Source organism: Mesoplodon mirus, assembly GCF_964341445.2.
Source record: "Mesoplodon mirus genome assembly, chromosome: 4".
NCBI lineage: Eukaryota > Metazoa > Chordata > Mammalia > Artiodactyla > Ziphiidae > Mesoplodon > Mesoplodon mirus.
Genome location: NC_138979.1, coordinates 9,826,713 through 9,849,620, shown reverse-complemented (window position 1 = coordinate 9,849,620; position 22,908 = coordinate 9,826,713).

The following is a 22,908-nucleotide window of genomic DNA, read 5'->3' as shown; positions in this document are numbered from 1 at the left end:
AAAAGAGAGAGATCTGGGATGACTTCTGCCTTCCTCCCTCCCTTGTCTGTGTCTGAGTCCCTCAGCGATTGGCGCTCTTCTGGGTGCCTCTGCCCTGCAGGCTGATGCCCTCCCAGGGCTCTGATAGCACATCTTCATTTCCCTGTCCTTTGAGCTCCAATGGTGTTAACAGTTTCTCCTTGGTCCAAGTCTGGGTGTCTCAGTATCCCTGGCCACAGCGCTCTGTGTAGCTCCCTCATTAAAGGACTTTTATTTAAAACATCTGTGTTGGGTTTCTCCCTGTTCTCCTATATTCTTTCTTGAATTTGTATGCTTTCAGTAGTGGTAGCTCTGAAATCACATGCAATTGGTTTTATTGCTACAACTCTTTTAGACTCATGTTAAATAATGCCATCAGAACAGAAGCAAGCTTAGCAGCATCTATACATAAGAGTTGAGCAACGGATGCATTTTTGGTAATTGGAAAAATAACTCCAAAGACCAATTAAAGCCAAGAACAAACCAAAGGAAACCCACTCAGTAGCTGAGAACATGCTTAGCCACGGTTTGTTGAAAGAGTCTTTGTAAATGTCCAAAGTCAGGAGAAGTCTACCTTGCAAACAACTATGCTGCATGTAAAGTTTCACAGGCTAAATCCAAACGAGCTCTTCTCCTGGTTGATAAAAAGACAAACTATGTGAACTTTTGGATCTATGCTCTTTTTTTCCCATCTCGTTTAGTCTAGTCTTTCCTTTTGGTCTAGGGTTCTATTTTAATAGAACACATTGCTAAAAAAGTACACTGTTATTGCTGAATAGAATTATATAACAATTTTATATAAATACGTATATGATTATTTAATTAAGATGTTAAAATTTTAATATTTTGTTTTTAAATACATACATAAATATTTGCAATAGAGAGAAACAGAATTGGAAAAATATGGGCAGAGTGTCCTGGAGGATTGACTGAGAAAGAAAAAAAAAAAAACTCAAAGCAAATAAGATGTGAGTCTTTGGCCAGCAAAGCAAAGAGAAGAGAGAATGATTAGGGTTTAGGGTAAGACAACTCACTCTCTTTCCTCAGTAAAATCAGTAGAAATTTAATGGTGCTGAATTGTGGATTTAAAAAAGCTGATTTAATGGCCTGAACTGAAAGAACGGGTCATGGATTCTTGGGAGATGGCAACAATAGCTGTTAGCAGATCAAAAATTCAGGAGATGAATTGATTGCAACAAAGAGGGCAATTCCATAGCAATGTGGGGCATTTTGACAAGGCCATTTTAAACAATCAGCTTTGACATCACTGTATGAAAATGACCCTATCAAGGTGTAAAGCCATATTTTAAAGTTATAACCCTGCCTCTTCACCTAGCCCAACCCGCCAAGACTATGGGGCCCTTTTATTCATTTTTGTATTGTTGCAACTATTGTCTTGTTTCTTTTAGTTTAACTACATTTTATTCATTTTAAAGATACTTAAAACTATTTTTATTGTTATTACCAATACTGAATTATATAACATAGTCATAATATATCAATAGTGTTTTAACTTATAATCAGAAAAAACAATAAAGATATGTTTTGCAACCCAAACCCAGTAATGTACCATTGACGGTTTTTCAAATGGGCTATAATAAGTTAAGGCAATTTGTCCCTTTGGACAGTGGCTGAAAATATACATGGTATTAAAATGGTGGTATTAAAATGTGATGGCTGCTGTTGGATGGAAGATCTGCATAACTGAGTAAACCAATATTTTCCAAATGATCAATGGGTGATCACAAAAATCATTCATGATTAAGGAGCCACTGAAAGTGCAAGACAGGCAAATAAGCTTTAAAGAGCATGAGAAGTTCATGGAGGCGGTTGCAGACTCCGCATTTCAACTCCTTTTTATGAAGCTACTACTTGTTGGTTACACTGAGTGTCAAAGAAGAACTATCCAAATTATCCAAAAAATTATCCACAATTCTTTTTGGATAAAAATTATACACAATTATCCAAAAAGGTGATTAAAATACTATTCTGTTTTCCATTAACAACAAAAAATATCTTTTTCAGAATTTATAGATTTTAACACTTTTATTGAGACATAGTTCAAATACCATAAAATTCACCTTTTTAACATGTATAGTTCAGTGATTTAAGGATATTCAGAGATACGTGCAACTGTTATCATAGTCAATTTTAGAAAATTTTCACTATCTCAAAAAGAGAACCCTTATCCTTCAGCTATCTTTCACCCATCCTTCATACCCCGAGCTCGCCACAACTGCAAATCTAATTTTTCTCTCTATAGGTTTGCCCATTCTGGAAATTTCATATTAATTGAATCGTATGATATGTGTTTTTTTGTAACTGGCTTCTTTCACTAAAACAATGTTTTCAAGATTCATCCACGTTATAGTATGTACCAGCACTTCATTACTTTTCACAGTCAAACGATATTCCATTGTATGGATAGGCACATGTTGTTTATCCATTCATCAGTTGATGGACATTTGAATTGTTTCTACGTTTTGGCTGTAATGAACAATGCTGCTATGAACACGGGTGTACAAGTTTCTGTGTGGACATACTTTTACTTCTCTTGGGTCTACATCTAGGAGTGAAATTCCTAGGTCATATGTTAACTCTAAGTTTAACCATCTAAGGAACTACCAGACTGTTTTCCAATGTGGCTTCACCATTATAAATTCCCACCATCAGTGTATAAAGGACTTCTCTACATCCTTCACAACACTTATTATTTGATGTTTTGATTATAGCTATCCTAGTGAGGATAAAATGGTATATTATTACTGTTCTGATTTGCATGTACTTAATGATTAATGATGTTGAGCATTCTTTCATGTGCTTATTGGTCATTTGTATATCTTTTGGGGGGGGGAAGTGTTCAGATACTTTGCCCATTTTTATGTGAGTTGTCATTTTATTATTGAGTTGTAAGAGTTCTTGTACATTTTAGATGTAAATCCCTTATCAGATATGTGATTTGCAAATATTTTCTCTCATTCCAAGGATTCTGTTTTCACTTTCTTCACAGTATTCTTTGAAGCACAAAATCATTTTCTTGATAGTTTGAAGCACAAAAATTTGAATTTTAATAAAGTCAAATTTGGCTATTTTTTTCTTTTGTTGCTTATACTTTTTGGTGTCATAGGAAAGAATCTATTGTCAAATCTGTGGTCATGAAGATTTACTCTGTTTTATTCTAAGAGTTTTATAGTTTTAGCTCTTACACTTAGGTCTCTGATCAATTTTGAGTTAATTTTGTATGTGAGGTAAAGCTTCCAACTGCATTCTTTTCATGTGGCTATCCAGTGTGTGTCGCCATTTGTTGAAAAGACTATTCTTTCCCACTGAATGATTTGCACCCTTCTCAAAAATCAGTTCACCATAGATACATGGGTTTATTTCTGGACTCTCCATGCTATTCCATTGATCTCCATGTCTTTCCTTATGTCAGTACCACACTGTCTTCATTACTGTTCCTCTGTAGTAAATTTTTAAATTAAGATATGTAAATCTTCCAACTTTATTTTCTGTTTTCAGGATTCTTTTGCCTATTCTGAGTCACTTGCAATTCCACATGAATTTCAGAGTCACCTTGTTAATTTTTACAAAGAAGCTAGGCTAGAATTCTGATAGGGATTGCATTGACTCTTTAGATCAATTTGAGAAATATTCCATCTTAAAATTAAATCTTCCAATCTATGAAGATGAATAATTTCCATTTATTTAGATCTTTTAAAATTTCTTTCAACAATGTTTTGTAGTTTTCAGAGTCTGAGCTTTGCACCTCATTGGTTACATTTATTCCTAAGTATTTTATTCTTTTTATACTATTGTAAATGGAATTGTTCTCTTGATTTCATTTTCAGATTGTTTATTGCAATGTATAGAAATGCAACTGATTTTTTTATACTGAGTGTATCTTGTGACCTTGCTGAATTCTAATAGTTTTAGTGAATTCCTTAGAATCGTGTCTATACAGGATCATGTCGCATGCAAATGGAAAGAGTTTACTTTTTTCTTTACAATCTGGATGCACTTTATTTCTTTTTCATCCCTAATTTCCTTGACAAGCACCTCCAATACAAAGTTGAATAGAAGTGGTGAGAGCAGACACCCTTGCTTTGTTTCCGACCACAAGGAGAAGAAATCGGTCTTTCATATTTAGCTGATTTTTCATGATGCTCCTTATCACACTGAGGAATTTCACTGGTATTTCTAGTTTGTTGAAGTGTTTTTTTTAACTGAAGTACAGTTAATTTACAATGTCGTGTTAGTTTCGAGTGTACAGCGAAGTGATTCAGTTATACATACATATATGACACACATCTATATATACACATTTGTTATGTGTGTATGTGTGCTTCTAGTATGGCAAATGGTCCCCCCATTTATAGGCCCTACTTACCCGTTTCTTTGTACATGTGGACATTTTTTATATTCTTGACATTATACGCAGCAACTCTGGGTACTAGTCACCCTCCACCCACACCCGGGGGTACTTTGGGGTCTTGTTCACTTTATTTACTTGTGTTTTTGTTTGAGGACTGACTGGATTACTGTGGTAGCATCTTTGCTTCCTCACCTCAATGTGAAGCCTCAGTGGGCACGGCCCTGGGTATGTCCACAGTCATGTTGGGATGGCAGTGTTTCAGGCAGGGCTCTCTTTGTCTCTTATTATCTGCACACTCTGCTCACTTGTCAGTATTTCAGGTATATTCTGATGCTGTAGGGGGGCTCCTCCCTACAGTTTCTTTCCCCAATTCACTCCTGCAAACAACTCAGTCTTCAGTTTAACCTCTATTGCCAACAAATCCCCCAACCGCCTCCTAGGCCCCCATCATCACGACCTCCACTGCTTGTGAGAGGGTCCTGAGGCTTGAACTTCTCCTCACTCTGTTTCAAAAGAAGGCAGTTTTTTGGGAAGAGAATACAAGGTGTTCCAGTGCCTCCTTCTCTTCCCAGGCAAAATCTCTGTGCCATGGCTCCGGAGCTGGGGACGAGAAAGTGCGTGCTTCTCTCTCTGTGACACCACCGCTTTGGGAGCCTAGTGCTCAGTGCAGGAGACAGGACAATACCCTCAGGTCTTGTTGGCTTCTCTCTGAGTGTGGAACCTCCATCTTTCCAGCTGAGACAAGGACAATCAAGACTCGTGTGTGTGTGTGTGTGTGTACATACACATAGTGTTCAATATATATTAATAATTTACATATATAATTATAAAATAATGTAACAATTTAACCCATTTAATATATATATGTATTAATAATTTTGACCAGTTTTGCTGGGAAGTGGGTCCCATGCTGTCATGTCAGAGGTGGAACCTCATTTTTAAAGTGGCTTTGCACTACTGATCCTATGTATAAAATAGACAGCTAATGAGAACACACTGTATAGTACAGGGAACTCTACTTAATGCACTGTGGTGACCTAAATGGGAAGGAAATCCAAAAAAAGAGGGTATATTTGTATGCATATAGCTGATTCACTTTGCTGTGCAGCAGAAACTGATACAACATAGTAAAAACTATACTCCAATAAAACTTACTTTTAAAAAATAAAAATAAATAAAAACTTGGGTGGGAGGACAAAAAGAAAATCAGGCACATTTATCTAAATGTTATAATGCTACTCTTCCAGAAATTTGTTTCTTAAGCATAAACTATGTGTGTCTTAAAATAAATAAATAAATAAAATAAAGTGGATTTGCCTCCAGATGGGCTATTAGTCCTATTCTCCAAAGCCAAAAATGTTTCTTTATATATGAACTATGTTACTGAGAGAGAGGTTATTGCAGATATCTTGTGCAACCTGAATGGCATGTTGCTCTAGCTCATTGTCTCTAGTTATGTATTATTGAATGTAAGGGAGAAATGTGAGAAGTCGTGATGTGGAGCTTTCATAATATAAGTAGCTTCTCAGAGAAAAAGCAGAGAGTTTGCCAGGGCAGCTGGAGGTCTGTTTTGGGGGTGAGGGTCTGTGGCTGAACTCGGCTCTCAGTGACCTGAAGTTTGTCTGCCCATCTCTGACTCTGCATCCTTGACCCACACCTCTTGGCTGAAGCTCACTTTATAGGCTGTAGGTCTGAAATTGGTAAGGAAGGCTCAAGGATAGGATGGCTTTGCACATACGTAACTAATATAAAAGCTTATCTTATAATATTTTCTTTTTTTAAGTTGGGTCAAAATGTCACTGATCAAAATACCCTGTGACAGTGTAAAGTGCCTGGTATTGAAATGGTTGCAGTGGAAAAACAAGGTCATAAATGTTACAAGCGTTTTCCACAGAGAGGGTATATTTGGCAGCCTATAGATTTTGGTAGTTTGGGTGTGGGAGGGAAAGGATTGAGGAAGGCATGCTAATGAGATGAGCAGTGTACCTTTCGAAGAGGATCAACTTCAAGGAATCCAGGGAGAGTCTAGAAAAAATGAGGAAACTGAGGCACGTGTCTCCAGCATCAAACACGTGCTGAGGTGGCATGATTTTTATAAGCTAATGTCACCTAGGAATTCTCAGTGACTCTTTGGAGTCCACAGTAAATATTAGAAGACTGTGGTATCTTGAATCTCTGTTAATAAGATCTTTCTATGTAACTTTCTACAAATTTTAAATATTTCCAGGAGGGCTGGAAGAGAAGAATATAACACATACCATGGCAGTATTCCACGGAACTACCTGCTGTGGAGAATTACTAAAAAAAATACGATGGAGTGAAACAACATTACTCTAGTTAATTACTGTAAAAAATAAAATAATAAAATATAAAATACCAGTCAATTGCCCATGTCAAATTAGACTATAACTGACATTAACTCCTGAGAATTACTGAATAAATGTGGAAGTGCAGGGGTTGTACCATTCCTGCTCTCATTAAACCCCAGTGAACTCCGTGTCCTCTTATGTCAGATGTTCAACAACATTTTATCAATTGAAGTGTGAGGAGTCTCTCAGCTTTCCAGCACTAAACAAAGATAAATACTTAGAATTAAGTAAGTGTTTTCTTGAAGGTTTTAACTTTACACAATAGAGGGGATAGATACATGGTATTTTTCCTGCTGTAGTTAGAGATGCATCAATGTTTGTTTAGAGAAACTGGTTCTTCTCAAACATAGCCCACAAAATGAGATAGAAACACTCCCAATTTATTGTCCAACATATACATATACACACCTACTTGTATGCATACACAGATGCATACATATATATACGTACATATATATCTCTCTACACACATACACCTTATACATATGTGTGCCTGTTTGTATGTAAGCAAAAGGCCAACAGTATCTATTAAGTGACTATTAGTTACTTTACAGCTAACATATTCCCATAATCTTTTCCATTATGTTCTATATCGCTCAGGACCCACAGGTCCTGTATAGAAAGATTAGCCAGCACCTTCCACTCTGCAGTATGATAGTGGCTCAATCAAGTTAAAGGATGACAAAGTGAGAATAAAGGAGTGAGCTGGAAAGGACCGCAAGCCATTCAAACTTCATTTGTCCAATTGGAATGCCTTGAGTTGGCATGTGGTTCTTTCAAATAATAGTTTGATTTTAGGAATCATTTTAATGATTAATTCATGACCAAGTGTCCAACATTCTCCTATTCACCATTCTCTCAATGGTCATCTGTGAATCTATTTTTATTTTTAAATAATATATGTGCAGCATATACTTCATTAGGAAGGATATTAAGAGAGGTTTTTGATGAGAATAAAGTGAATTCAGACATTTATTCCGAATAAGACCAGATGTTTTCCCAGGAGTCTTGCATTCCTAACCACAGGCCAGATCTGAGTGTTAGGTCTCAAAAACTAAACACACTGGGCTTAATGCAAATTAAATTAGAACGAGAAAAGTAATTATCCAGGACTTACAATGGCCAAGTAAAGAAACGAGATGACCGTCCTTCGTACACGGAGGTGCTGCTGAGATGCTATTCACAAGGTACATTCCTTGGAGATATTTTTCCTGGGCTGCAGTTGTGAGGAGTCGTGCTGAGCTAGCCATGTCCTCTCAGGCTTCCTGTCCCCTTAGTCCTAAAGGTATACTTGAGAAAACAGCTGGATGGGCTTAAGGAATAACTTCCTTCACAAAAACTGCCTGACAGGAGATGTGGCTTACTTAATACATCCACAAAAACCAGCAGTGGCCTCTGTGCTGAAAATAGTCCTGCTAGGTGGGAGGCCAGTGGAGCAAGGCTGACAAAATGTAGGGCAATCTCGGTCCAACAAACCATGCTGAAAAGATTTTCTGCTCTCCTTTCTCTTTTGACTTTTGTTTGTTTGTTTGTTTCCATAGGAATTTGGCAGGGAAGGGAGATGGAGGGGAGGGCAGCTGATGATTTACTGCCTTTGCTTAACGTTGATTCATTTATTTATCCGAGCAAGTACTGATCTCACATCCTGAAGATTTACTGCACAGTTGAACAGGGTGGAGGATAATCCAGGGCACGCTGGTGGGAACCCATCGTAACGCTGAAATCTAAGTCTAGGTCTAATTCCCATGTAAATCAAGCTTGCTCTTGACATTGTTTTTGTGCTGTGGGAGACCCGATTTTGTTTGGGTTATATCTGAACTGACTGTATCGTAATAACAAGCCAGTCTATGACAGGATTAAACTTCATCTCCAAGAAGGCATTCAGTCTTAGAGGTACAGAATTTTAGAGCTGGAAAAGTTATCTGATTTAAGTTCCTGACTTTATACATAGGAAACTAAGCAACTTGCCCAAGGTCACACAGCCCATTTACATCTCTCTCCAGATAACACAACAGAGTTTAGTCTCTTGGAAGATGAACTTTTCACTAGACCACGAAAAGGGCCGGTTCTGAAAGCTAAGATTTCTTTGGCTTCAGGCCTAGTTTGGACAGTTTTTCTTGAACAACCAGGACACTACAACAAGCTTCCTTGAATCTTTCAGTAGCCACGCATGATGGGAGGTACAGATCTCAAAGGGTAGAGCTCCGGGACACATCTTCTGCTAATGCAAAAAGCATAACACGAGTTTCCAGAAAATATTCTGTTTAGCTGCAAACGTGGCATACGAGTCATCTAAGTTTGTTGTGGGAGGGATACAGTCCTGAAAAGTGAACTTGTAGGTGCATAGTTAAGCAGCCACCAGAAAAAGCAATGGCACACCTTTCTATCCCTCTTCTGAACACTTCTTTTCTTCCTTGGTGATGGGAATGAGTGTTAGCCAGGGAGAAATGGGTGGGCAATTCTGCTCCACTTGTTTTATATTAAACTAGTATTTATGGACAGCTTTCCATGTATCTGACACTCATTTTTACCACATAAGCTTACTAAGAATCAAGGCTGAAATGAGGGGAGTTTAGTTTCCAGAGTAACAGAATTTTTGTGCAGGGAGATACAATAAGATCATCCCTATGTCTCTATTGGGAAGCCAGGTGACACAAGCATGAGGTCACTTATCCAGGGTATAGAACTGGGATTAGATTTTCTACCGTTTAGCCTGTGCTTCTTCTACCATACCAGTGTCTTCCTTATTTGATGTCTTCCTGAGTAAAACAGTGATTTCATAAGTGAGGATTTTTAAAGTTGAGGGGAAGGTCTATGGACTTGGGCTTTTTGGATACAACTAGTAAGTTTGCATTTACATATGGCTGATAGACATGCTTTCAAAACTGAAAACCTATCTTGTTACTCCTATAAAAGGGGAAACTATGGTAATAAGTTATAACAATTTAGTATGAAGGTAAGTAAGACAATGATAGCATCTTGTAAATATACTTCCGAAGAGTGTAGAGAAATAGAGAACCTGCAGTGTGAGCCAGCTTCACTAGGAGAATTAAATTTAGATTCTGGGCCCTTTAGGATTTTCCTATTAGCCTTGGCCACTGAATTATGTGGAAAAGCCCTTCAACACGGGATCGTGGGGTGAGACCCAGCAGCCATCTTGTCCTAACCCTTATTTCACGGATGAGGAAGATGATGCTCAGAGATTGTGACTCACCCAGGTCACACAGCCTTTTAGTGGTTTAGAGGCGAAGCTCATTGCTTCAAACTTTGGGTCCACCCAGCACTCTGCCCACATGCAGTGCTCCTTCTCTGGTCAACTATTCCAATATTCTCAAAAGTATGACCCACCTAAACATCTGGACATGGACATTTTCCTCCCAGACTCAAAGAGCTGGGGAACAGCCACATTGTTAGAAGGTAAGTTTGAAAGCTTAAATCTGTGGATTCGAGTGTTCCAGACTGAAGTTCCAGACTGACTGTCCTGGGATTCAGTCAAACTCCCTTTTCTGAGAAACCCCGACTTCTAAGTAATAGTGAAGGTGTTTAATTGCTGTATAGAATTTAGTCAGATTCCTCCAAGGAGAATCTGAATCCCAGCAGGTAGCTGGACCAAACTACAATCTTTGCCTAATTTAAGCTTTCACTTAAAGTTTTTCTATAAAATATGAAATTGTGAATGGGAGTTGATGGCAAGAGACTGGGGAATTTGAGGATATTGAATGAGCTGTCACATTACCATAACCTGATTTAGAGCCCCAGAAGGCAATTGTGACTGGAATTTTCTGGGCTGAAATGATGATGGGAGAGTTATACGTAGAGGTTATGACAGACTCAGCCTCCAGAGTGACTGTAAGGGCAACAGATTGTGACTGGAGGTGAAATTCATGGGTATGTAAAGGAATGCTTTCAGGGAAGGACATTACTGGGGCAAAGAGGGAGAGTTAAATTTGGAATTTTAAGGGCACAGAAAATTTCAGGATCAGAATAACTTGTAGTGGGTGCATTGAATCATAAATCAGGAATTTAAAAAATACAGTCACACATCAGTTATCACGGTAAAGTAGCTGAGGCGTTGACTTAAATGATACCGTCTTAGAACATTTTAGGAGTAAAAGCTTCAATTTCCACAGGCAGTCTTTGGTCAAGACTTCACATTTCCAAACTAAGGGAGCAGTCTGGCCACTAGCTGGTAGATGTCTTATAATTGAACTATCTGAAGCAGCAGCTCAGAAACATCCCTGGTTAACAGGGAAATGTTTGCAGTGAACTTTGTACTCTCTCTAGCTTTAATCCCACACTATGGTTCTGAGGAGGCACAAAGATGACCTCTCACCTCCCTGGAGGGTCACTAATTCTGCTTGGAAAGCACGGCCTTGGCCTGGTGCTAAGATCACTGGATCTTCTTGATGGAGCAAATGGGGTCCAGAGACTTTGAGGCCTCAAACACAGGCAGGCATGACATTGGTTGAGGGCTTGCTCTATACCAAACACTTTTTTAAAAGTATTTTTACACATATGAACTAATTTAGGTCTCAGGATTCCTCTCCACAGTGGGCACAATTATCAGCTCCTGCTTAGAAATAAAGAAAATTTAAATAACTTGCCCCAGGATGCGCAAGTAGGATGGAGTGGGCCTGGGGTTTGAACCCACACAGTTCTACTCCATAGCTCCTAAGTACATGGAGTACTATTGCTGGGTTTCTGGAATCCTTTCATCTACACCCAGTTCCTGTATTCTGATGGGGCATCTTTGTCCCTTCCTTCAGGCAGGGGGATCATGGTTCAAATGATCATTTGTCTTGTTCTCCCACATGTAAATTATGCCTTGGAAATACTGATTTCACTGCAGGCGTTTCTTTATTCATAAGCACGGTTTCTGAGTTGCTGCTTCAGATAGCTCAATTGACAAAAGATCTGCCATTACTTAGTGGTCAGCCTTCTCCTGTCGGATTGGGAATTCAAAGACTAGACCCAAGGCTGATCATGGAAACAGAAGAGTTAAGCTTTTGTCCCCCCAGAGTTCTAAAACTGTACTGTTTCATCAATATCTCAGTTACCTGACTAAATGTGATGTTTTAAAATTCATCATGAATGATATAATGTTCCTTCTCTGTGTTTTTCTGATCCTGAAATGATCTATGTTCTTAAAATGCCAAGTTTAACTCATTTTTGGTCCCAGAATTATTCCATTCTTCTCAACTCTATGGTCAAAAGAAACTCTTGGAAAAATAAGGATTAAAAGCCAAAAAAAAAAAAAAGGGAGATACAAATTCAGTAAGATAGTAAACAGATTCATGTCCAGACTCTTCATTCTAAACCAAATTATGCTGCCCATACTTGCTTTGGACTGATCTTTCATTATCAGTCAGAACCAAAGCCAGCTCATGGTCTCCTGTGGTGTCTGGCCTGAAAAATAAGTGCATACAAGTATATTATAGAGCAGGCCATTTTGATAAGGCTTTATTCATTCACATTTATTAATTCATTGACTATGTTTACTGAATTCCCAGTATGGCTGGTGCAGGAGAGTCTCTGCTCAAAGAGTTCGTAGTACAGCAGGACCACAAATCAATACCAGCCACAGTGCAATGTAATGATTGAGATTACAAATAAGGAATTCTTTCTACAGTTTTCATCAATTTACTTATGTAACTGGGAAAAAAATCAAAAGTATATGAATTACTCAGCTTAAGAACAATTGTATCTCAATAGCTCAATTACAGATTAGCTATTTGGAACCCAAAACATATTTTCTTAGATCACAGAAATTACTGCTGAATGACATTTTTCTCTTCATTGGTCTCTACATTTAAGTCCTGGTGGCCATGAAGAGGAGGATGGTAAGAAAACAGAAAGAAGCGTAAGAAAGAGAATTCAGGGGCATGAAATGGTGGCAGTAACATGGTCTGAATCTGACCCTGACCCTGGGCAAACTCCTGTATCTCTCTGAGCCTCAGTTTCCTTTTTGCACAAGAGATAATATTCCCTAAATCTCGTGAGTACGCAGCATCTCGTGGTGTCCAGTCCTCTTTCTCGAGCAGAAACTTTCTGCAGCTGCTCCATTTTCTAGTGCCCTAATTTACAGACCTGTCAACATCTTCATCTCCATCAGCCAAAGAGAGTCCATTCCCTCAGATTATCTTTCACCCAAATTACTCCCCTTTCCTTTCCAGCTATTCAAAACTCTGATTAACTCAGCCTTGTGGCTCTCAGCTGGCTGTTAGGAGGAAAACAATCTGAACCAACTCACACAAATGCAGGAAGGGCTTGACAGTCTCTGAACTCTCCTAGAGTTAGTGACATTAAAAAAAAAAAAAAAAAAAAAACCCTGCTTATTATCCCAAAAGCATGTCTCAGTGAGGCAATTTCAGCCAGCCAGGCACAGTGGGGGAAAGATATTTTTGGGCTGGCGAAGGTCAGCTCGTTCTGTGCACCTGTCCCTGGTCAGCTCCATGCTGCATTTGCTTTTTCAGTCTCATTCCTTTCTTTACTTCTTTACCTCCAATTTCTCTAAAGCTTTCTGCCTGCCTGGAATGGCTTTTTTGGCAGTAGCACCAGGGGTTCCAAAGGTGAGGACACAAGGGATGAAGGGGCGTTTGCACACGCTGTTGATATTTCTGAGTCTTTTATAGGTAGGGGGTGTCTCTCCTAGCGCGTCAGTTACCCTTTCTGAATCTGTGATAATAGCTCTGGGATTGTTGAGATATGAGTTTGGAGAGCGATGCTCATTGGCCATGAAAGTACAAATTCATGGAACCTCTAAAGATTCTTAAACTTTGTAAGAATGATTGACTTACCAATGTTTTAACCAAACTGCAAAACCTTCACGTGTGAACTGGCCTAGATCTTGCAGATTTCTTTTGTCCTAGCTCTTCATTTTAAAGACAAAGAGGGGACTTCCCTGGCAGTTCGGTGGTTAAGACTTTGCCTTCCGATACAGGGGGTGTGGGTTCGATCCCTGGTCAGGGAGCTAAGATCCCACATGCCTCGCGGTCAAAAAGCCAAAACATAAAACGGAAGCACCATTGTGACAGATTCAATAAAGACTTGAAAAATGGTCCACATCAAAAAAAAAAATCTTTAAGGACAAGGGAACCAAATCCCAGAGAGGTAAACATGAATGCCCCCTGTAACTGCTCCTGTTTTATTTCCTTTGGCTCTTTGCAGAGCGGCCTGGAATAACAGTTGTGAGGTCTGACCATAGTACTCACTTGAAAACAGGTCCCACCCAGATGTTAAGCTTTAGAAAGAAGGCGATGAGAAAGGGAAAGCAGAGGACCAGATCTATGGCATGCTGTCTGCGGCATGAGGCAAGACAGCAGGAAGGGAAACTTCCATTATTTCACGCTCAGACTGTTAACTCAAGGACCTCTCGATAACATCACTCACCTCCCTGCTCCTGGTTGGCAGTAGTGGTTGGACATGGTGGAAATGGTACCAGAGCGATGGTTTGGGGAGCTCGCCCCATTTTGTACAGGACTGATGCATTACACCACGACCCCTGACGTTCCCTGCTCATTAAGGACAAAAATTGTAATTTGAAAAAAGAAAAAAAAGAGGCTAAAAATTCTTGACTCTTTAACTCACAGAGTGGGTGGGAGTATCAAACAAGGTCCTCTATGTAAACATATTTCATAAACCGGAAGTGTACATAAATGCAAGATGCAATAAAATTTAAAACAGGGCCTCCCTGGTGGCACAGTGGTTGAGAGTCCGCCTGCCGATGCAGGGGATACGGGTTCGTGCCCCGGTCTGGGAGGATCCCATATGCCGCGGAGCGGCTGGGCCCGTGAGCCATGGCCGCTGAGCCTGCGCGTCCGGAGCCTGTGCTCCGCAACGGGAGAGGCCACAACAGTGAGAGGCCCGCGTACAGCAAAAAAAAAAAAAAAAAAAAAAAAAATTTAAAACAAAAAAGAAAAATAATATATATATATATATATATGTTATCAATAAAACATAAGTCAAAGATGGAAAAAAATAAACGCAAGACATTCCTCCTCTGCTGACCAACTTACCCATGGTTTTTTACTCCATCTTTCCTCCATCAGAATTGATTAAGTTTTCCTTCAGGCTGGCACAGTTCTCACGATGTCAATCCACTGGTAGAGGTTCAGTTTTTTATGGCTGGGACTTAAATGCACTGCCAGGGGGAGTGTGGAGGGTCAGAATCAAAGCTCAATGGATGTGTAGTTATCACTGCTCCTTCACATTGCTCAGAAAAGTGCAGGTCAGTGGGCAAATGCTCAGTGGGCAAGTGCCTGCTGGGGATATCTGACCCTGAACACAGTGAAAAAATTAAATTAAGATTTTTATTGTGCCCCCAGCAAAAACAGTTACCGAGCCAGTCAAATGGTAGTGTGACTGAAGCCTACGGTCATAATTGTGGTGCAAGACAAGTTCTTAGAGCATGTGCCTTCCTCATAGTAAAATGTTTTAATTATATTACATAATTCTTGATCTTCCATGGAAAATGCTGTCATTTCTCCTGGTGAAGCCTTGAATTTCCACTTCTCTCTAGCTTGGCATTTGAATTTAATCAAACACTAATGACTGCAAAGCAATTCAAGAACAAAGTAATTTTCATGGCTTTGTCCTTCAGGATATCTGTACTTGACCCATGCTATCCAAATTTCATATATAAACAATGATAATTTCTCCATTATTTGAAATGTATATTAGATGTACGCCTCAGCCCAGAGGATAGAACCCTGAGAATCCCACATGGGATGGCCATCACCCGCACTGGGAAGGACTCAGGCCACATCCCTCTTAGTTCCTTGGCCTACACTCCACAAAGGGCTGAGAAGAACATCTTCCACAGGCCCCAAAGGGGAGACGGAGGGCTGGGGCGCCACTGGTACCCTCCTGGGAGCTCCATGTGTTACATATTTGCTATCTTGTTAATAATGCTTTGATGTAGTTTTGGTCTTTGTGTGTGTTTGTAAACCACTTCAAATCTTTTTCATGAAAAGAGCCCATGGAAAATGACCTCCTAAGACTTTTACATGGAAAATTGGATTTGTTCACCATTTTGCTCTTTTTACTTCCTAGTATTATGCTATTTGAGGATAATTCTTTGACACTTTGAGAATTTACATCCATTGTGCTTCGCTAGTTTCAAGGGATTTATGTCTGGAGAATGTGAGCAGCTTCTAGAATGATTCCACCAAAACCTCATCCTCATATTACTTAGTTATTAGTACTGTTTACATTCTTGATGGAAGTAAATACTTTCTGGATGTATAAACTTCATGGGGGAAGATTAATCTCCATAGAGCAATGGTGATAATGCACCCTTCCTTAAAACTTTTATGCCAGACATGTGTGTATTTGTCAAAATCCAGCCTATCTGAATTGTGGCGAGGCACTGTGAAAAACAAACAGGCATAAAGCCCTCAAAGAGAGCTGGTTGTAGAACATACACTTGAATAGTGCCAACAATAACTAGGAAATCCTCCCAAGTTTATGATTTCCAAAATGGAAGTAATGTGGATCTGTTTGAAAAGGGATTCAGAACATCAAATACTTGATCTTCTTTTTTAAAGAACTGGTCTGTAAACATGATGATTCTCGGCGTTCTTATTATTTTTTCTTCCATGTGGTCAGAAACAGAAGAGAGGTCTTATTTCTCAGGATATTCTGAAATTTCAGTTTCAGATCCTTCTGAGAAACAGCAAGGGTGGAAGCAGATGAAAACAAAGGGCCTTATTGTTGTGAATCTTTTAAAAAGAGTTTTCTTTTAACTATAAGAACGATTCGCTCTCGCATTCGATCTGAATTTGGGGCCTCAGGGGTCAATACTCATTGCAGAGCATTAGGTCGTGGAAAGGTGGTGCCCGTTCCTCCACCTCCGACCTTGAGGCTGCGCCTCTTTCCACGGAGGGGACCCCGCAAACAGAGCAAGGGGCCCGGAGGTCTGTCGGAAGCCGGTGAGTTACGTGTAAACGCCCCAAACCTCCACGCCCACAATGCAATCTGTCTACAAATCTGTTGATTCCGCTTCCAGCAAATCTGTTGATTCGCTGTGTGCTCCCCGCTCAGGGTCATCCGCCAAGTCCAAGCTCCCCGCTGTGCTGTTCAAACTGCCCGCGCATGAGGAAGGCAGCTCCGTGCACCGGAGCCAGGCGGCTCCTGAGGTCTGAGAGATTGTGGAGAGATGCTCAGTAGAGATGACGCTTCTCCCACTGCCACCGCTTCTGTCCAGGGACACCCAAGCGCTCCCGTCGCCTGCGGGACAGGGTCTCACGTCCTCAGTCCCTGTAGCCACGCTTGTCCTGCCTTCCCCACTCCCGCATCCCAGCCGTGCACCTCCTGTCTCCTCTCCCCAGAACGGGCCCTTCCGCTCTGGGCCCTTGAGATTTGTGGTCCAGGGTAAAGAAAAGAGGAGGATGACAGTGAAAACTTAAAGAACTATTTGGATAAAGACTCCATGAGCTAGTGGGCCACACACCATGAAAAACTGGAACGTGAAGCAAAATAGTCTTCCTCGATTTCCACAGGATTTACCTGTTCATCTAATGTGGGCATGCTGGAGAAGTTATTTAGGATGTGTTTATAATTTTGAAAATTTCTGTTTGGAAGCAGGGCAACTCTGGAGGAAAAAAACCTTAGTGACTGAAAGGAAGACTTTTGACTGGGTTCCTGTGTCTAATGTGTTGCTCTAAATTCCTGACCTGGTTTCATAAATCCTCCTCGTTATAGGCACAACTGTCCACTTTTCATTTTAGGTGGAACGCTCAATATCCTGCTCACTGTGTTTAATGCATGCTGGGTCAGGCTAGTCGATACAAGCCCGGACTTCTGAATTGATTAGACCAATTAAAACTGGTCTCTTGAAAAGGTGACCACAGTCAAGGGCACGTCCAGCGTTTTTATTTGTGGATTGTGCCTTTGGGATGATTAAGTGGTTGGAAGCAGGAACCCTGGGACTCGCCTTGAAAATGCATTTGCACGGCAAGCGCACTGTGTCTTGTGTAGATTTGATGTTTGCCTGCGGTGACTTTACAGGGAGCAGAAGGACATTACAGGGAGACTCAAGCCCCGAGCCCAGCCCCAGCCATCTCTACATTTAGCAAAATAGGTTAGACATTCCCCCTTCTGTGCATCACTGCCCCAATATCATAACCACTTGTTTTACCTCCTAATTGTTTTATCTTTATTTTTTTATTTTATTTTTTTTTTTGCGGTACGTGGGCCTCTCACTGTTGTGGCCTCTCCCATTGCGGAGCACAGGCTCCGGTCGCTCAGGCTCAGCGGCCATGGCTCACGGGCCTAGCCGCTCCGCGGCACGTGGGCTCTTCACGGACAGCGGCATGAACCCGTGTCCCCCGCATCGGCGGACAGACTCTCAACCACTGTGCCACCAGGGAAGCCCCTGTTTTATCTTCTGAGGTATGCTTATCTCAGATGGCTGTGTGTGCTATCGGCAACTCCTGGGAGGAACTGCAGCTCACACCTGCCTCTTTCTGAGCTTCTGCTACCTTGTTTTATATCTAGCTTAATTGCAATAAGTATTTTATGGTTGAATTAATGGTTACTTTGTAAAAATGTCTGCTCAGCATAGAAACTGGCTTGTCTGCACGTGCTGGGTCCCGGGGTGTCAGAGTCAAAGAGAGACTCAAAAGGGGAATTTAAATAAAGTTTGTTTCTCGAAGATCTTGTTTTTGGTATTTAATTTTAGTTTTTAGGCCTTATTACAGAAGTCCTGAGGATTAGTTTCAAAGTATCCTGACAGTTGAGAGCTTAGATGATTCGTCAAGCATACAGATTCAGAGCTGGAGGACCTGGGAGGGTGAGTCTGGTCCCAAGGCTCAGAGCTTGCCGGTGTCCAGAAGATTAAGAACCTGCATGCATCACTTCTTTTCTGGGACTTTTGCCTTATTGTGGGAAATGAACATTAACACAGCTGAGTCTCTCTCCTCTAGTTTTAGCCCTGGCTCCATGGCGGCTTTTAACTGGAGATAGCTAACGATAAAATTTCAGCTCTGATTGTATTTTAAAAGGATACTAATTAAAACCCAGGACATATGACAAAGTCTCTGGGCGGTAGGGACCTTTATATCAGTGTGTGAATTCAGAGATGAGGGTCCGGTTCGTTCTAATCCTCCATGTGAAAGAGTCACTGGGTCCACCCTGCCTCCTACCTGTGGAGAATAGAAAGGATACCTCTGAAGGAAATACTTCAGCTTTAGAAATAATTAATTTTATTATCCATAACAGGAAGATAAATATTTAAGATACATATTTAGTATATTTGGCAATAACTCTGTAATTTCTCTCTCTTGTTTATTTCTAAACCCAAACGCCTTACTAAACAGTTCTTACCGGTGGCTTCTGACCACAGCCCTGACATTCTCCATAAGAACTGGCACTAGTTTCTCAGTGGGAGTTGGCAGACAAGGATGCCTGTCCCCCTAACATGAGTCTCTCTTTGTTTCTTAAATTATTTTGATAATTTTAGTGTGGCTACTAATATTGGCAAATATAAAGCACATTTAAAACTGAGAATTTCTCCCTCTTTAATTTCTTGATCAGGTTTTATGATCAAAAAATGTGGAAATGAACTGAAATAATAGATCAATACATTGATTCCATAACATGTGACAAACGTCACCTTGAAAATAAAATTTTGAACAAAATAATGCCATTTGCAGCAACATGGATGGGTTTTGCTAATTGAAAGGCTCTGATTCTTAGTCAGTGTTAACACCTGTCGAATACCAACCAAACGTCTTAGTGTTAACCCAGGTGGTGGCATATTGGTTGATTGCAGAAATAGTTCATGAGGCATGAACAAGAAGGCAAAAGTTAATTATTGCTTACTGGGTTTGAATGAATAATTACTCTAGTTTCCATGAGCTTCAAATGAGAATAGTTTTCAAAGTGAAACTGTCCAGAAAAGAGTCTCAGTAGTTTGGGGGCAGTGATTTTGTAAGAGAATGTAGAAGGATGCTTATTTTCAACATCTATCTTTCTACCCGTGGTTAAAATTGTGAATATTACTGCTTAAGGCACCAACCTTCACCTTCTCTGAGGGATAATGTTCAGGAAAATAGTAAAAGAGTGACACATGGGACTTAGCACATTTTCTAAGCCATCCCTCTGAGGTCTTTGCGAGCACTTCATCCACATATTTATGTGTTTATTGTATCTATTCTATTTATTTATAGCTCTCCTTATTTCACAAAGGATTTGCTCAAGAATTATTTCAGCATATAATAAAAATTAAAGAGGGACTTCCCGGGCGGTCCAGTGGTTAAGGTTCCACGCTTCCACTGCAGTGGGTGCAGGTTCCATCCCTGGTACGGGAACTGAGATCCCGCATGCCGCATGGCACGGCCGAAAAAAAAAAAAAAAGATATGAAGGTGTGAAAAAATACTTAAAGAAAATAAAAATAAAAATAAATAAACACAACATATGTTTTTTTTATACTTGGAAGATATTTACATTTATTTTGACTTTCCCACGTCACCAGTCATGGATATGAGTGGCTAAATCTTCTATGTCTATCAGGAAAACATAGCACTATTGAGTGACTATTACATCCTATGGAGAACTCTCAATCTTTGGTCTAACATATGTGTTTCAAACTTAAATTTTTTAAAGGAAGAAACATCTATACCTGCTATTATGGGATTATGGGATTAAGGGATTGCTTCTAACAATTAGAACACCGGAGAAGTGATGCTGGGTGACCTATGAGCTCCTGCACTCGTGGGAAGACAAACCTTGGAAGCCCTGAGCCAACACCTAAGAAGTCCTGCTTCTTTGAACATGCCATGCTGGAGAGAGATCCCATGGAGCAACACAGAGGAACAGGAGGGGACGCCGAGAAACCCAGCTGTTTGGGTCTTCCCAGCCTTGGCACCAGACAGATGAGGAGAACCCTGGCCATATCCTAGCCTGAGCAACCCCCTGACTGCATCACCAGAAAGGCGCCAGAAACAGGATGGACCAGCCAAGCCACTCTGGACGTCTGACCTCCAGAAACTGAGATGGTAAATGATGAATGTTGTTTTAAACCACCAAGTTTTGGATGATTTGTTTGGGCAGCTTGGACACCTGGAACAGCACCACACTGAGTTGGGTAATTGTAGGGGGTTTTAAAGGCCAAAGTAATGAATGCTCCAAACTTGCAAAGGTTAAAGCATCAGGAAAATGTCTTTTAAACTCCATAGATCTTTCATTGCGCCTTTGCTGGGGCTAGAGAACAATTTGGAATGTATCTAGGAGAGCCTCTTCAAAGCTTCTGATGACAGCTATTGGCTGGGTCGGGGTCAACCCTGGCCTGGTTTAATTTTGGAAAATTGTAGCAACTCGCCTTCTGGCTTAGGGCCTGTTGATCAGTGACTCTGTGCGTGTGTATGTGTCTGTGTGTCTGTGTGTGTCTGTATGTTTTGTGTATTTTTCTGCTTTATCTGCTTTATCTTAAGGCATAAATAATAGTACTTTGGTTGCTTTATGTACAAAGTGCCAAGTTCGTAGGAAGAAAGTATTGTTTATCAGCTTTAAAACAGATGTGGGAGAATTCTGAGAAAAAGAATGAATAAAACCAAAAGAAACAAAAACTGCCATGTTTTCCCTTTATCATATGAATTGTAAACCAAGTTAAAAAATAATATTTAGTGGTCTAAAGACCTAACTGAAAGGTTAGAATAAACTGGTGGGAATTGTCACAATTACTCATATAACTATAGTGTAAACTAAGATGATAATGATTTTAAAAATCTAATCTAATTGACAATTGTCACCAAATCTTATTCCTTCCAGGGCAGACTAGTGTGTGTTATGCTGCTCAATTCACTCTAAATTAAAAACAAAATCCTATCCCCCAAAGATAAAATTATTTATAGTACGAGTAAAGAGTGTTCTATTTCCTGAGTTGTGTGGGATTTCTCTCACACAGTTTTGATGCCTTCTGGGAAAAGATCCACAGAGCACGATGGCAGAAATCTTTGTTGGTCCAAACCTCCCCTTCTCATCAGGGAATACATGTGTTCAGGCATCCATCCCATTGCTGCCTTAATTGGTTCACGTGAGCAAGAAAATGGACTGTGCTGGTGACTGTTAAAAGATGTATATGTTGAATATACTGATCAAGAAACGACTATTTTCCCAAACAGTAAAACAAAGAAAATTATTATTACAATGTTATTTTAGGTATAAGGGTTAATATATTTACTATAAACTGTGTATTTCATAGACACGTAGCAGGTTCTGTAGAGAACTGTAGGTATTCGCTAAATATTTGCCGTGGTTGATGCACTGCCTTCGCGTTGGGATTGACTGTCCTGCCAAAGCATCGCTCAGCAGAGTCACCTCCAGAAAACACGTGCACTTTCCAGTGCTGGCTGCCAGGTTGTAAGGAATGTCATCCCCAGGCAACTCTCTCTACATCCCCCTCATTCTGGACACAGCAAGATCTACATTTCCAATTTTCATAACTATAAAGAAGTGTTTCATGTTGGCCTATAAAATCCAATAATTTAAAAATCAAGTACTGGTAAATTTCGATGTAGAATGACAGGTGATCAATAATTAGGTTGAAAGACTATTGTCCTCATTAAACAAATGTTTTCAGATATTTGCTAACCTTTTACTATGAAGAATTTTCACTGCAAGGAACAAAAGAGGGTCATTGGTTTCTTCACAAAGACCGTGGTTTTAGGAACAAGGCTGGCTGGATTTAAAGATGCTCTCAATACAGACCCTCACAATGTTTTGACGGGGTAAGACCTGAAATCCAGCATGTGAATGGTATGGTCTATAAAAGAGGCTCAGAGAATATGCTTTGGGCATTTCTATTAATGACAGCTCATCTTTATTGATCTCTATGCAAAGCATTCACCTGAGAACTTTACACTATTTCTTTTGACCCTTATGAAAGCCCTAGGTCATTGTTATTATCTCCATTTTATAGATGATGATAACTGAGGTATGGAGAAGTTAAGCGATTTGCTAACTGTCACAGAGTCACCCGGGAGAGCCAGGATTCCCAGCCAGGTAATTGGGCTCCAGACGATGCCACCCCTTTACCTTCCATCTATGAAGTAGAGTAGTGACTTCTAGTGGCAATGGTGGTCGGGGAGGGAAGAGGTGGTGATTGTAACGAAAACAAAACACAAACAGGAAAGCTTTCCTCCAGGTAA